Source organism: Medicago sativa, chromosome 4 (assembly GCF_051527215.1).
Source record: "Medicago sativa cultivar Bolivia chromosome 4, Bolivia_mono, whole genome shotgun sequence".
NCBI classification, from domain to species: domain Eukaryota; kingdom Viridiplantae; phylum Streptophyta; class Magnoliopsida; order Fabales; family Fabaceae; genus Medicago; species Medicago sativa.
The window spans coordinates 91,701,842-91,719,769 of record NC_140752.1 but is presented as its reverse complement, the minus strand read 5'-3'; the positions used below and the strand labels follow the sequence as shown (position 1 = coordinate 91,719,769).

Below are 17,928 nucleotides of genomic sequence, written 5' to 3'. Positions count from 1 at the left end.
CCACTTGCGACATAGGTAGGTCGCAAGTCCAACTTGCGACATACCAGTCAACTCTGAAAAAGTAGGGCAGTTTTGGTATTTTTGTTTCAACTAGGGCATTTTTTGATTTTTTGGTTTCAACTAGGGCATAAAAAAAAAATTCGGATGGATGACAACATTCAAGGGACAGCACTTGGGTGACATAATGTCACCGTGACATTAAATATGGGCCACACAACACACATTGCCATTTGCATCTGGGCCACACAACACATCCATGAGTACATTTGTGCGGCCCAGATTTAATGTCACGGTGACATTATGTCACCCAAGTATTTTCCACATTCAAGAGGGGCTGAGTTGAGGAAATGGTAAAGAAATCTTCCAATTTACTCAAAGAAGTAACTATGAGCTAAAAAATTTCGTTTAATAACAACTCATCATAAACATTAAATTTCATTAGTCCATGTTATATCTTATTATATGGATATATTATAAACAATAGGATTAATGCCTCAAATAGTCCATATAATTTGAGCGAGTTTTAAAGATAACCTTATAAAAAAAACATAGATTTCATCATTGTAATTTTAAATTTTTCATATTTTAACTCTTGCTCCATTAAAAAATGGTTAATATCTTACAAATCTTTCGTAATTTGGACGAGGTCAGAAAATAGTCCACTTAAAAAAGACATAGATTTGACCTTGTAATTTTGGTTTAGAACTGACAAATGCAAAGGGATGTTAGTCCAACCCAACATCATCAAATTAGTATGCATAAAGTAATCCAATTGGAGATTCCTCTTGCTATCTTGCTATTTGGTTGCAGATTATCAAGGCCAGCACCAGCACAGTAGTCTACTTGAAAAATATTGAGGGGCCGGAGTTACGTATAGTTCAAACAAGATAAACCAAAATTATAATCAAATGTTGACAAAAAAAATTATGAAATACATTGTTGGGAGCATCATGTCATAAAGAATTATGGCTTAAGTGCAATTTTGCCCCCCCTATTTTGGCTGAATCGGAATTTTACCCCCCTATTTTAAAACTCGGAACTTTACCCCCTCAATTTAATGTTTTTCGGAATTTTACCCTCCCTATTTTGAAACTCAGAATTTTAACCCCCCAATTTAATGTTTTTCGGAATTTTACCCCCCACCACATTTGATGTTATTATCCTCCTAATTAATTATTTAAATTAAATAATTTTTAGTTACAAAAAATAAATAACTTTTTAAAAAAATAGAAAAAACTTTAAAAAATACCTTAAAATGCAGAAAAAATTCTAAAAAAAATACTAGAAAATAAAGATAAAATGTAGGAATTACAATAAATGAATAATTTTAAAAAAAATCAAAAAAACTTTAAAAAATACCTTAAAATGCAGAAAAATACTAGAAATAAAGATAAAATGTAGGAAATAAACCATAATAAACGAAAAAAATTCCATTAAAAATACATGGAAAAACAGTATAAACGAAAAAAAAAAATACATGGAATAATCCATTAAAAAAATGTAGAAAAAATTCTAAAAAAATGTAGGAAAATTCCATGTATTTTTTTTTCCGTTTATACTGTTTTTCCATCTATTTTTAATGGAATTTTTTTCGTTTATTCTGGTTTATTTCCTACATTTTATCTCTATTTTCTAGTATTTTTTTCTGCATTTTATGGTATTTTTTAAAGTTTTTTCGATTTTTTTAAAAAATTATTTATTTATTGTAATTCCTACATTTTATCTTTATTTTCTAGTATTTTTTTTAGAATTTTTTCTACATTTTAAGGTATTTTTAAAAGTTTTTTCTATTTTTTAAGAAGTTATTTATTTTTTGTAATTAAAAATTATTTAATTTAAATAATTAATTAGGTGGATAATAACATCAAATGTGGTGGGGGTAAAATTCCGAAAAACATTAAATTGCGGGGGTAAAATTCCGAGTTTTAAAATAGGGGGGTAAAATTCCGAAAAACATTAAATTGGGGGGTGAAATTCCAAGTTTTAAAATAGGGGGGGTAAAATTCCGATTCAGCAAAAATAGGGGGGGTAAAATTGCACTTAAGCCAAGAATTATTAAGTATAAATTTACTCCGTTATTGTTCACATTATCAATTATCGAAAACAAAAAAAAATTATACCAAAAGCTCGATAAAAATAAAATAAGTTATGACATAACAGATCATCAAACCACCTTTATAATATCATAAAAAGATTATATCATTCTTCAAGATTAATGTTGAACATGCACTTTTGTAATTTATTTCTCTATAGAAATTTCTTATGCATGAAATTATAGCGAGGTCTGTTCGGACAATGCCGATGTGGTGTGGGCTCATAGCATACGCAATTTTCATGTTCGCAACATCCATAATAGCCATGCTCTATACAATTTTTGTTGCATTCTTTCTCGAAGCATTGTCTAATCACAATTTTTCGCTGCGCAGAATCATAAACTTTATGCTCGATCACTGTTCTACCATTTGCACTGCACCAAAAAATTACAGTCCATAAAAAATAAATTAATACACAGATGAAAAAAATAAATTAGCACGTAGAAGGAGCACATAGCTTATTTACCATAGCCACATTATGAAGAGAGTTAGAATAATAACTAGAGAAACCATATTTTGATTTCTCATTTTCTTAACTTGAAATTGTTTGTCGTAGTCTATGATTCTAAGCAAGTGTGTGTGTGTATATAAAATAAATAAATACAGACATGGGAAAGAGATTGAAAGGGAAATTATAATATATTTGTTAAGTTGTACGAGTTTATCTATAATTTATTTTACAAAGGAAATTTTTCAAATATATAATACCCCACTGATTACAAATTAAATGTATACAAATAATAATGAAATATATTTTATTTATTTAAAAAGATAGTAAAATAATCAAGGATAATATATTAAATAATTTATTTTAAACAATATAATTACTTAATCTAGATAATTTTCATTATACTTAATAGTGATAATTGTTAATTTGGTGAGTTTAATTATTCAAAATATAAATTAAAAAAAGGGTATCTATTGAAGGAATATATTTTAGAAGGGTTTGTTTAACATGTGCAACATTGCACATGTTAAAACAACTAATAGTAGTAACTTTTATTTTGGAAAACAACAATTATTCATACAAAAGTTTTATATTTAATATTACATGTACAAGTTTCAATACAAAATTTCTATTTTAAACTTCTTAACATGAGCAAATTTGCACATGATAGAAAAAACCCATTTTTAGAACAGTACAAATTTTTTTTTTTTGACATAATAGTACACATATGGTCAGATTTGGAATATAATCAAATCTTGGAGTAGTCAATGTTTGTCTCAGGCAGGTCGGGAGGTTCTAATCAAATTCGTATTGCAAAATATTCCCGTTATGTTATGTTATGAGTGTGTTTTTTTTTGGGAACTCTTATTAATGATATTGGAAAGATGATGATTTTTTTTTATGGGGTCATACTACTAGCAATTCTAGAGGATTACATTGGTTCTCATGGGAACATTTAACTACATCAAGTGTTTGGTGGAATGAGATTCAAGAGTCTAAAAGCGTAGAATCTGACAATGGTTGGCAAGCATGCTTGGAAATTGATTTCAAATTCAAATGCAATAATCACTGGACTACGCAAAACTAAATACTTTTCCTTAGGTGATTATTTTAGTGCAGGTCTTGGCCATAATTCGAGTTATGTTTGGCGCGGACTCATGAGTGCTAAAGATGTTCTTCAACGAGGCTTCACTGGAGTATAGACTCAGGTGAGTACATACCATTGTGGTATCACCCATGGCAGTTTGATGAGGGTCATCTTTCTCCGGTTTCCCAACAACAGTTAGCCTGGTCAAATCTTATCGTCTCATAGCTTTTAGTACCGCATGCTTAGCAATGGAATGTGGGGTTGGTCAATACATTTTTTTATTATGCTACAACTAATAGAATCCTTAAAACTCCTTTGTTTGATTTGGTCTTGTCTGATGCTCCCACTTGTAAATGTACGGTGGTAAAAAAAATTCAACAACTTTCAACACCCACTTTTTCAATTCCCAACACTCCACATCATTTTCTCTCCCTTAAGGCAAAGTTTAATTTGGACCACTACTTCTTTGGGTTCAACTTGGACCAGTTGAATGTAAATCATTGATTTAATATAAATAAAGTTCAATGGTGTAGATTAAAGATAGGGAACCTAAGATACAAGGTGTATCCTCTCTCATGCCTGCATGTACTTGGCTGCACTGAATTTTTTTCTTTGTAACTATTTTTTTGGTAGAATGCTGGGCATGTTGAATTGTTGGTGAACTTTTTGGCAGAAGTATTATGTCCTATTTATTGTTGTTCGAAGTGCTCTATTCTTAACGATTAGATTTTTTTTTGAGAGGAAGAACTTTTTTTTTTGTTACAGATTTATTAGAACGCTTACTAAGATATATATATATATATATATATATATATATATATATATATATATATATATATATATATATATACACCCTTCAGTCACAAATATAAGCAAAAATTTACTTTTAGGTTCATTTAATAATTGATGTATGTGGACTATTAAATAAACCACATACATCATTTATTGAATGAACCTAAAAAGTGAATTTTTGCTTATATTTATGGCCGGAGGGTGTAATTACTAAGTTTTTTTTTTTTTTTTTATATTTTTGATATAATCATTTAATTGTTTTCTTTGTGCATTAAATATTTACGTGCAATATAACTTTAAGGTAGATTGAAATTGTATTGAGTCTAATTCGTCTGGGTTCGATTAGTTAAGAAATAGTTCAGCTTGAAATTCGACAAATTTAATACGAACTAGCTTGAATTCGTTTCTGTTGGAACAAAATGTGTTTAACAATGAACCTTAAAGAGTTTTGATGATAACAAGGTATTAAAAATTGTAAATTGGACTAGCTAATATTTGTTCAAGTGTACAGGACCATAATTAAAAAGTTACATCATTTATTGGTTCTGAATGAACAAATAAAGAGCAAAAGGAATCAACAAAATTGAAGCTTAGTGCTCCTGAAGGCAACTCGCTCCTGAAGAGAAAAAGCGCTCCTGAAGTAAAGCCGCTCCTGAAGTTAGTAAAGTGCTTCTGAAGAATAGTGCTCCTGAAGACAAGAGGTCCAGAAGCCACATCATCAGAAGCTGCGTTATCAGAAGCCGTATCAGGATGCTGCCAAGGATAAAGGAAAGAAAAAGAAAATTGGTGTTGCCTCTATTCCTCTGAAAAGAAGAAAAGGTAAGGCAGATCTGGTAATCACCAAAGAGCAGCTGGAGGAAGCTTTTGAAGCAATAGAGAAAGAGGAGGCTGAGCCCAAGCTGGAAAAGAAGAAGGCTCCCCTTCAACTTGTGTGTCCTATGATTGAGATGACTCCAAGAAGGAAAAGGATGGCAGATGAACGTGCTTCTGATATTATATCAGACAAAAAGGAGCTAAAAGCACAATACATTCAACAAAGGGATGACAAGCTCAAGGCTTTGGGTATGGAAGACTGTGATAGGTTCTTCAAAGAGAAATTGACTGAAGTAAGAGCAATTGCTGGTAAGACTGCTGAAGACAACGATGAAGGTGAGAAAAACACAAGAAGGGGGGGTTGAATTGTGTTTTGAAAAATTCTTCGTTTCTCCTAAAAATTGAACACACTGATCAGAAGCTAAGTGAGATAGCTTCTGGAGTGATGATCAGAATCTAAATGCAGCGGAATAAAACAGAGAGAGAGAGAAGAAGAACGACACAAAGCAATTATACTGGTTCCTTCCACAATCCGGAAGTAGTCCAGTCCCCCTTGCACTTCCAAGGAGATTTCACTAAGAGTAATATCTGATTACAATTGCTCAAGCACACAAGCAAGAGACTTCCTTTGCTCAAGCACACAAGCTAGAGACTTCCTTTGCTCAAGCACACAAGCTAGAGACTTCCTTTGCTCAAGAACACAATCAAGAGACTTCCTGCTCAAGCACAACTGCAAGAGACTTCCTAACTAAACAAAATTACACAGAAAATTGTTTAAGGTTGAACACTTGATATACAATCAGAGGTGCTCACAATATAAATCAGATACATACTCAATGGACTTAAGAATTTCTAAGATATGACTTTGAGACACAGAAATTCTAAGTGAATGCAGAACAATTTCAGCAGAGGTTTGGCACTTGTAAAAAATGTTGTGAGTCTTTCGTTCAGCGTTCTTGCATTACCAAAACTCTAAGTCTTCACTCCTTTATATAGAGGTGTGAAAGAGACGTTGTGAAATTGCCAGCACACCAAAGAGTCGTTGTTGAAGCTTGATCTTTCACCAATGATATTTTGCCTGATTTGGTTGTTGTTCTATGAAGAACAAATTTGAAATCCATTCCTTATCCAAAGGAACATCTTTGCAGGCGAAGCCGTATTCTGAAGCTGTTTTCTTGTCTTGTAGCGTGGACACAAAACAGAGTAGTGGAGAAGGTGGTTGTACAGTTCGTACAATAGTACAATGTCAACGCTTTCGTCCAAATTGCAAGCACATGCCTTCAAACACCTTTGAAATGACCGTTGCAAAGTTCCACTAATTTTCTGCTGTGTTTTCGAGTCCAATAGACAGCTTTTGCAATGTAGATTCTTCAATCTTGAATCTTCTGCAAATCCAGTTGATCTTCAGCTTCTGGTGAAATGACTTCTGATGAGGCAGCTTCTGATGATGCAGCTTCTGACGATGCAGCTTCTTCAGCTTCTGATGATGCAGCTTCTGATGATATAGCTTCTTCAGCTTCTGATGATGTGGCTTCTGGACCTCTTGTCTTCAGGAGCACTATTCTTCAGGAGCACTATTTCTTCAGGAGCGCTTTTACTATCTTCAGGAGCAGCTTGACTTCAGGAGCGCTTTCAACTTTCAGGAGCGTATTGCCTTCAGAATCGTCTAAGCTTCATTTTCATTTGCTCTTTATTTGCTCATTCAGAACCAATTAATGATGTAACTTTTTTTAACTATGGTCCTGTACACTTGAACAAATATTAGCTAGTCCAATTTACAATTTTTAATACCTTGTTATCATCAAAACTCTTTGAGGTTCATTGTTAAACATATTTTGTTCCAACAATCTCCCCCTTTTTGATGATGACAAACAATAGTATTTAAAATTGGTCAATTGTTGTTAATCTAATTAACGAGTTGACTTTGGGGTTTCTGAGGTTTGTAAGCTCAGAGTCTGAGGTTTGTAAGCTCTAACTCCCCCTGAGCTCTAACTCCCCCTGCATAGATGTTCCTTTGGATAAGGAATGGATTTCAAATTGGTTCTTCATAGGACAAAAACCAAATCAGGCAAAAGTTCATTGGTAAAAGATCAAGCTTCAACAACGACTCTTTGATGTGCTGGCAATTTCACAACGTCTCTTTCACACCACTATATAAAGGAGTGGAGACTTAGAGTTTTGGTAATGCTGAACGAAAGACTCACAACATTATTACAAGTGCCAAGCCTCTGCTGAAATTGTTCTGCATTCACTTAGAATTTATGTGTCTCAAAGTTTCATCTTAGAAATTCTTAAGTTATTGAGTCTGTATCTGATTTGTATTGTGAGCACCTCTGATTGTATATCAAGTGTTCAACCTTAAACAATTTTCTGTGTAATTTTGTTTAGTTAGAAGTCTCTTGCAGTTGTGCTTGAGCAGGGAAGTCTCTTGATTGTGTTCTTGAGCATAGGAAGACTCTTGCAAAGTGTGCTTGAGCAAAGGAAGTCTCTTGCAGGTGTGCTTGAGCAATTGTAATCAGATATTACTCTTAGTGAAATCTCCTTGGAAGTGCAAGGGGGACTGGACTACTTACGATTTGTGGAAGGAACCAGTATAATTGCTTTGTGTCGTTCTTCTTCTCTCTCTCTGTTTTATTCCGCTGCGTGTAAATTCTGATTATCACTTCAGAAGCTGTTTCACTTAGCTTCTGATCAGTGTGTTCAATTTTAGGAGGAACGAAGAATTTTTCAAAACACAATTCAACCCCCCTTCTTGTGTTTTTCTCACCTTCAGTTTCAAGTTCACGAACAAACCAATTCAACTTGTTTGTTTTAATCAAACGATTTAAAAGTCATTTTTTTTTTGTCAAAAATAATGTTGATTGGTATTTGTTGAATTCATGTGCTATAGAAAATGTCATTTATCAAATAATGTTGCAGTCATTTATCAAATTTATTAAGTAATATTAATTTTTTTTGGTAGTGTAAGTAATATTAATTTAACAATGTAATATAATATTAAAATGTGTTGACAGATTAACAAATTAAAAAAATTTAACATTTAATTTAACTTAGAGATTTTGTTTTCGACAGTAAATTAGAGTGATTTTGTGAGAAACAACACTCAGTAATGGTTCCGTTTATATTTGATATAATAAACTGAAGGTTTTCTTACAATGCTTTTCCCATGTAGTGTGTATGGTAGCTTTAACTGGATATAAACCTACTATAGTGGGTCATTCTAGTGGTCCAAGTTGGACCCAAAGTTAAATGGGTGCAAACTAAATGGACCCCTCTCTTAATTCAATACCCATTCAATTTTATCCACTCCAATGGTTTTATCATTCAACACCCTACCCCGCCATCTTTTATTTCTTATTCTTATTTTATATTTTTGTTTTTATAATTACATAAAAATACAATTATCGTTTATAATTAAATTAAAAAAGGCTTAATTTTTAATTTTTTTTGTAAAAATAAAATGTATTTAAATAATTTATTTTTATTTTCTTAACTTAAAATGCAATACAACAACAAAATGATTATTATTGGGATTCATTTCACTAAAAAAAGCACTTAAAATCCAAAAGAAAAGCTAATAATAAGATTAAGAGAGTGAAAAACTTGATTTTTTTTTCTGTGTCCAAATCAAATGATCCAAGTCTCTATCTGTAGAGAAAAAAAAATCATGAATTTTGGTAAAAAAATAAAAAAATTATTTGTAATGAAATAATTGATCCCAAAACATTAAGAAAATGAAAAATCTAAGCAACCAATCATGTTGCAACACGTGGCCCTCCATTATCCAAAGTCTCTTTCTCTCTCTGTGTTTCCTGTCAATTCGCGTGCCTTGTCTGGCTGAGCAGCTCACGCGCCAGCTTTGCCCAACCAGGATTCACCACGTGGCCTTTCGGTGCAGAGTTTCAACATGTTTAACATTTTCATCACCTCTTTCCTCCACCTCATCTTCAATAACCCCACTCCAATGGTTCAACATGTTTAATCTTGCTTTCAATAGGCTCATTGTGGGTGGTAAGTTTGAAAAATGATGGTACGTATACGGTGCTTAGTGCTTATCCTCATATTACGTATGTTAATATTAATATGTTGCACCATCGAGTGACATGACATTGTAATATTATCTGGAATCTTAAGCTACCTCCCAAGGTTAAGAATTTTATTTGGCGAGCTTGTCGCAGTTGTCTCCCTACAAGGTTACAAGTGTAAAGTCAATGTGTTTTTTGTCAAAGCTCTTGTGCGTTTTATACATTTCACACGAAAATAGTTTCCATATTTTCTTTGAGTACGACAAAAGTGTTGCTCGTTGGAAACATACTAGTATCTGACCCTCCCTGCTTTCCATTATTGATCTTATTGATAGTTTTACTTCAGTTGTTTTTGCCTCTTTACGACATCTCGATGCCCAACAAAAGCAAATTTCTTGGGTGACATTTTGAAGTATTTGGAAGCACAAGAATAATAAGGTTTGGAATGAAACATTTGAATTTATTTCGTTGATTTATGAACAGGCGAGCAATCTTTTCAATAGCTGGATCAATGCCCAACTTATCAGGACCTCCGTCCCTAATCATACTTCTCACATAGAGACGATTGTCTGACGAAAACCAAGTGTGGGTCGTTATAAGTGTAACGTGGATGCCTCTTTCTTTCATGTGTTAAACAAAGTTGGCCTTGGTATATGTATTCGGGATAATGAGGGTGGTTATGTGTTGGCCTTGTTATCTAAAATAAATTTTGAAAACTTTTTAAAGAAAAAAATAGTACTCATATTAGAACACATTGCTCACTTATTGGTTATCTTTCACCAAAAGTAAATCAATATAATTTATAAGTGATTAAATTTAGGGTTAATTATGTTTCTAGTCCCTATAAAATAGCGACCTTGTAAGTTTAGTCCCTACTTAATTTTAATAGCATTTTTAGTCCCTAATTTTGTTTTTCTGCACTGAGTATTAGTTCCTACTCAATTCAAATTTGTTTAATTTATGCTTAAACTCTTAAATTTTTGAACAATTTTTTGCAGACATGTTTAGAACATTACTAAAAGTTCGTCCGCAAAAAATTATTGCAAAATTTGATTTCTACATCCAGATTTTATTACTTTTTATCTTTAACTTTTGTCGTTTTAAAAAATTCATATTTAATTCATTTCATGTCAGAAAATTCTAAATTTTAGTAAACGAACCTTTCATAGTGTTCTAATCTTGTCTCAAAAAAATCGTTCAAAAATTTAAGAGTTTAAGGATAATTAATCAAACTTTGTTTTAGCAGGGACTAAAATTATAAGTAAATTTTTTTTTTATAGGGACTAAAAATGCTATTAAAATTAAGTAGGGACTAAACTTACAAGGTCGCTATTTTATAGGGACTAGAAACATAATTAACCCTTAAATTTATTTGCTAAAAAAAAGTGATTAAATTTATGCATTTGAAGTTGGATAGTGAACTGCAATGCTCTTCTTTTTTGTCTCCAATAAGAGAATGATATAGTGAATGAATGCATCTTGACATTTGAAAACTCTCACAATTATAAAGAGGAATGAGATTTAATTTCTACATGTTATATTCATGAAACAATGTCATTTCCATCTCCTTTAAACCAGGAGACTTGTGAGAGTTGGAACATTCTAAAATGAGTGGGTAATCACTTGTAGTGGGATGAATATTTTTATCCTTTGTTAGTGTGGTGCTCAGGTTCGTATGGGTGTCAGTATCGGTAGACATTGTGTGAAAATATGATGTTCAAGCAATTAACATGGTTTGCTATTACCTTAATGCAAAAAAATTCTCAATTTTTTAGACTCTCCTTGTGATCCAACACAACTAAAAGAACATTTTTAACTTTTGTTTCTTTCATTTTCTACCCAATGGAAGAAAAAAAAACTCATCTCATCTTCTATTTTTATTTCTCCTCTCTAACTTTCTTTCCAAGAATTAGATATAGCACTTATGTTTAAATAAACTACTACATATTTCTTTAAATATAAGTCATATTTGAAAATTGTTCAAAAAAAAAAGTCATATTTGAAAAGAAAAAAAAATTTGTCTCTACTATCGAACTTTTTCTAAATTACTATATGAATTAATTATTATTTTATATACAGTTAAAACTCTATAAATTAATAATGTCAGGACCGGATAAATTTATTAATTTAGAGAGTTATTAATTTATCGATAAATTAATAATTATTAATTTAAAGAGTTTTTAAGTAATTGTACTGTACATACCAAACAAAAAGGCAAATTAGTCTATGCCTCTTAGAATTACGTTGCAGCGAACCTTGGGACTCAACGTAAATTAGTAATTATTGTGTTCATATGCATTGGAAATCAATAATGACTTTTGAAGTACAGTAAATGTAAACAAGAGGAACAAATGTGTTCAATGTATTCTTAATATATTTTTTCAGTTTCTATGAATTATTAATTTATGATTTTTCTTGGGACCGAAAATTATAAAGGGATCTCCCGAAAAATTATTATCTTATTATTTTATCGAGTTTTTCAATTTTTTACATTGACCCAAGTCGGGACCGAACAAATTTATTATTTTAGAGAGTTTATTAATTTAACGAATATTAAATTAAAGAGTTTCTACTATAAATTACTATAAATTGTCTCTACTATCGAACTTCAAGGCAACCGCACATCACTTTCTTTCGTTAGATTGGAAGCTAATGCTAGACTATCAGCCCACTAGCACTTAACGCCGTAAATTGTCACTCACTTAAATGTTGGCCAAATTGTCATTCAATTTCATGTGATGTTAGTAAGAGAAAGGTTTATGCGTGTTGCTCTATTTTAATGCAGTTAATAATTTCATATCGTTGTAGTCTTGTTGACCGTACTATGATCCTCCGTACAATGAGACCTACAACAGTCTGTATCCATAATTGATTTGGAGTGAAATACCAATTGCCAAAGATAAGAGAACGAAAGTTGAGAGGCGGATGAAAAAAATACAAAAAATTGAACTAAACCGTTAAACTGAGCCGAACTAAAACAAAAAAAACTAAATCATTTGTGACAATTTTGGGACAGTTTAGTTCAGATCAAGACAATTCAATTCGAAACAGTACGGTTCGGTTTGGAACAGTTCAGTTTGGTTTTGAAAACTTCTAAAATTCGATTTCGTTTGATTTTTTATATTTTTTCAACGATACCAATAATAACAGTTCGGTTCATCTTAGAACAGATTGGTTCGGTTCGAAACACAAACAATTCGATTCGGTTCAGTTTTCATCCAGAATCGAAGCATGGCCACCCTTAGGTAAAAGTTGTAGATATGATGACAATGAGTGGTTAACGAGTCTAAAAACGAGGTTAAAGATTCGTTATGTGGCTACTAACATGTCTTAGTCTCATAGTTTTCATCTTAAATTTATAATAATACATAGAAAGATAATGTAGGCCATAGTTTTTTTAGTAAGAAAAACTCTACATTCTCTACTCTCTTTCTCCTTCACTAATCGAAGAGTGGTGATTTTAGTTTTTTTTTATTGAAGAGTGGTGATTTTAGGTCTTTTTTTTTACTTAGAATCACGCTTATGTATCTTTTTTTCCGTTCTTTCAATCTAAATAATTGGTTTCCACGTATATCAAGTTTTTCTGTTGTGTTTTTCGTAATTTCGTTGTCTGGTGTGGTGTTGTGTTGTTCGTCGTTTTGTGCAGTGTTGTTTGATTTTGTGTCTTGTTACAATGTTTGTTTGAGCGTCAACATTGTAGATCCAGAATTATGAGTATTTCAGTGACTCAAATTTTATCATGTTAATTGCAGGCATTTACTTGTTGTATGATATTAACTTGGTGTTGTAAGTTTGTTTGTAGATTCACCATTTACGTTTTTAGGGATGTTGAACATATTATTATATCTGATGTACTCTATTAATTTGAATTTAAATGAATGAATAACGTTTTGTTTTTAAAAGAAAAGACGAAATTTGCATTCAAATACTTTTATAGTCAACAATACGTTTTTTTTACTCAACAACAATTATAATGAAGTAATGCCACCTTATTTTGTCCAAATTAATTTGAAGAAGCTTTGAATTTACCATATAAACAGTCGAAATGAATAATTATTGAAAATTCACACATAAGTAGATAAGTCGGAGTTCGAACTTCGATCATGATTTTCAATCTAACAATTTCGATATTTGAAGAGCTTATCCCTACTCTAATTTGCAACCACATCCCTGTTTTTAGTCATTAAAGGTGTGTATTCACCTCTCTAGCAACCACAACACTTTATTTCTAAATCAATAAATCTTACAAGAGATACTAACCAATTTTGCCGAGTTCTACATGTTCATCCTCAAATTCCAGTGGGACCGTGTTTCTTCTACCTTCTAATCTGAACTTTCGCTTGCATCGGATCGAGGATGGCGTGCACGAGTGGCGTTATTTTGTCCTTATGTGCTGAATCGGCGCAAAAGAGGGATGTTTGTGGGTAGACAGGATATTGGAGTTAGATCTTCTATTGGTAAGTTGCATGTTTGTCTCACAAAATTCAAATTGAATCTGCGATGGCGTCAGAGCTTGCCCCCCTGAATTCAAATTTAATCTGCTTTGTCTGCGTTTTGGTCTTTGTTTGTATTCCTGTTTTGCCCCTTATTGAGGTCTTTAAATACCTGCATCTTCTGGTTGATGTATTCACTTTCACAATTCGCAATTTTCATCTGTGAGGAGAGATTGTTGTTACTTTCAACTTTCAATTCAATATCGATCTGTTATTTGAGTTTGTTGTTTGGCTTGATGTCGAAGTCTGTGATTGATAACTCATTTGACTCAGTGTCCGCTGTATCACCTGGTAGGGAGGGATGGCGGCTTAAGGTAAGGGTTCTGAGGTTGTGGGAGGTGCCAAGCTTCTTGAATCCTGAGCAGCCCAATTCCATAGAGATGGTTCTCATTGATGATAAGGTAATATTGATTATTGTTGTTGATTTCTGTTTGATTTTATTAGTTTATCACTTGGTTCTATGAATTTGGGTTGAATTATTTTGAAGAGCTTGCAATCAGTATTTGATGTTTTGTTGACAAAGCAAATAGCAGATAACTGAAAAGGAAGAGTAGGAATACTAGAGTTCTTTCACCCATGCTAATTACGGTTGTTTAAGAAATTGACATTTATAATCTATATAACTTTGAAACCTTATTTTCATTCTAAAGATTTATTAAAACAAGAAACACCCTCTTGAACTTTGATAAGCTTGACTCACTATTTCCTTTTGTTTGTATTTGTTTCATGCAAACCTGCTAAAAGCTTACATTACAATGTGGATGGGTTGAGTTTGGTTTAGCTTTTTCTTTTTCAATTGCTAATTCCCTAGACTAAATCCCCTATTAATAAAATAAACCTCATTATTTGAGATAACATGGTGGTGAGATTAGAGTATATTACCATTTAATGCCAAAAATCCAAGGGATCGGACAATTTGGTTCTCTGTCACGTTAGATTTTCTGGGTGGGATTTTTTTTTTTTGGAAGTTGTAAAAGAAAAGGATTATTAAGTCAAAATTCATCACAAGATAATTTGTTAAGCAGAGAATTTATGCATCAGAGAATAGCTAAAGCTTAGGGATTCTACACTCAAACATACAAAAACAAACTATGGGTGAACCGTGTAGCAGTCCCAGTGCAATGGCAAATCCTACTGATTGCTTTGTTGTAGAATATATACAAGACACGATATATAGTATGCAGACAACCAAGTAGCCACTATAATATTTAAATTAATTCATATGAAATTGATAGAACATTTTTTCTTGATTAAAATGACGGATGGAATATTAATGGTGATAGCCATCTGGTAGTTCTTGCCTATGGCCTTCTCCAGGGCTAGGACCAGAGTTGTTAATCTCCTCCAGTAATTTCTTATTATGTGCTGAAGTACTGCTTATTACAGCACTATTAGTATCATTATGTTGTTGTAGTGGCCGGGCCATCCCATGTTGGAATTGGAAGCTCAACCCAAACAAAATAATAACAATAATAGCAAAGTAATATAATTTCACTAAGCTTCCAACCATTATTAGGCTTGGAACGAGGTGTATGTGATCTTGCTAATGTATTGATGTATATATGATTACTTCTATAGCTACTTGATATATATAGAAGAGCATGCTTCATGCATTGCTATTTATAGTGTTGCTCATAAGGAGTTTAATTGTTTTGAGACACCAACTCTTAATTTGCTAAAGTCTACGCTATCAAACATGGTGTATTTGTTACCTGCAACAAACAAAAAAATGTCACCAGTTTCACAATACTCTACTCGCTACTTACGACAATATTAATATAAATGGATAAGGACATTCAAAATCTATCAAGTATTATAATTCATATAACACAACTTCCAACAGTGACATCAACATTGAATAATAAAAAAAAAACTGAAAAAAAAAGATTAATAATGGGAATGTGTTTAAACTTTAAAGAGATCAATAGGATATGCATAAGTTATTTTAAAGAGATCAATAGGATATGCATAAGTTATTTGTGGGTGAAAAAATGTCAATAATAGTGCTTTTTATATGTGTTATGCTCCTGCAGAAAAAAAAATGTGTTTATACTAAATAACGTACTCTATTTGATATTGTTCAGGTAAAAATGCAGTATCCTCGAAGATTAACCAATGTTGCAGTTGATTTTTTGTTCGTGTGGGGTTGTACCGGATGCATGTGACTGGGAATTCTTTACACTGGAGATTGTCCTTCGAAGATACTTCATTGTACTGATGAACCATTGTTGTAGTTTCTAATGTTTAGTGTTGTTCTGTGTTAAAAGATAATTTGATCGTGACAATGTTATGTAGAATAAAAGTTATGTCTAACTTTACAAATTGTGTCGTGATTAGTTGGTATTAATTGCAATAAATGTAATCCGTAACCTCATTGTACTTTCCTATCGTCTGTCGTTATATTTATGACAAGTTTCTAATTATAGTTTGACTGTTAATTGTTTCGGTACAGTACGTGTTTATCCGAATTAAATTATTCGTCTGTGTGATTCAAACTGTAGCTTCGAAAGATATTTGACAACGCGCCACGACGCGCCATTGTTGCACATTCGTTGTCGCTTGAGTATACTGCCGAATTTATGCTTTAAGATTTTGGTGCATTAGTCCGTAACTGTCACACCGGTTCAGTCAACCCGTGCATCGGCACGGGTTACACACTAGTAAAAAAACAAAAGTATCACTTCCTACTATCCATGACTCTTGTTAAATTCTTGATTCTTTTTTTTTCCTTTCAAAACAATTGAGGTTTCAAAATAAAGGGATTTAGTGAGGTCTACAAAGGGAATAACCTTAGATTTTTATGAAATTCCTATAGTGGATAACTAATGGATTACTGAATAAAGGGAGTTACTCCTTCGGGGACATCCGATAAAAGAAAGGGATTTAGTGAGGTCTAATCCCACACAAAATTCGCAATAGATTAAATGTAGGATAAATTACATTTTTGGTCCCTTAACTATTTAGGTAGTATCACTTTGCTCCCTTAATTAAAATTCGATTTATTTTGGTCCCTTAACTTCTTTCCGTTACACATTTTGGTCCTTTCCGTTAGTTTTAATTCAAAAATGTTAGGTTTTCTTCATCTTCTTCTCCTTTCTTTTCATATTCATATCATCTCCATCAACCTTCAACAACAAGAACCCCAGAAAAATTCCACAAGAAATTAATCAATATACTACAACTAACTCGTATGCTCTTGCATGTGTCTACCCTAGGTGGTGGGCACTAGTCGCATTAAAGAAATTGCTCAGACCCCTAGGATTGTTGCAACCAACATAATATAGAGTCAATTGATCATGCATCAAATTCTTAACTGCTTCACCTACATTTTATCAAAGGAGGGTCTTCATAAAGAATTTTCATGTCCATCATCTACTACGCATAGTAACTGGACCAAATCACCTCTTTCAGATGGAAATTTAGCTTTAAAACCAAAAACAATATTTTTGTTTTTTGAATATTTTTAATGCGGACTCCAAAAATCAAAACAGTACCATTTCCAAAATCTTGCAAGAGATAGGATTCCATCACTGCCAAATTTGATCAGAAATTCAATTAATAATCATAGATCATAGTAGTATCTGTTGGGGGAAGAAAAGTATTTATAAACTTTGATAATAAGTTAGATCATTGAAGCCTATTTTTAAAGAGGAATGATATATGAACATCATTTTTGTATACCCAACAACTACTTTATTATTTTTTAATATTTTTTTAGTGATTTTGATTTTCGTACTCATCACAATCTTAAAGGGTGTTTCATTAGTTGTTCAATTTTGATTGTACAAATAACATTGCTCATTTTCAAAGTACACAGCACAATCGAACAACAACTAATTTTTTGAGGTTTTTTTGTTAGAGCATTGATATTTTGACACAAAAACTGCCGGCAGGGACATCTACGAATTACATCTAGTATTAGTATAGGTGTTGATTTGATTGAAATAGAAAGGTAATCATAATTAAAATATGAAGTTTGTTACTATTTGAACAATCAGCAGTGTGACAACTTTTGAAATAATTATAAATTTATAAAAATAAAATAAAATAGGTATTGACATGAAAAACAAAACAATTGAGAGAAAAAATAAAAACATAATACGAGTATGAGAGATAAAGTTGTCATAAAAGTTGATCAAATTTGTGTTCAAATATCTTTTATGTTACGATTAATAAA

General features: G+C 32.1%; 1 long non-coding RNA gene across 2 annotated transcripts; it reads left to right on the top strand.

Annotated features, from left to right (window-relative positions):
• Positions 1–13,418: 13,418 nt before the first annotated feature.
• Positions 13,419–16,189, top strand: LOC146933743 (uncharacterized). Of its 2 annotated transcripts, none has more exons than XR_015007550.1 (3): positions 13,419–13,715; positions 14,047–14,152; positions 15,836–16,189. It is a non-coding gene; the product is annotated as an uncharacterized LOC146933743 (long non-coding RNA). The 2 variants fall into 2 exon arrangements; XR_015007549.1 differs by having other exon boundaries at positions 13,473–13,715; positions 14,025–14,152.
• Positions 16,190–17,928: the final 1,739 nt, after the last annotated feature.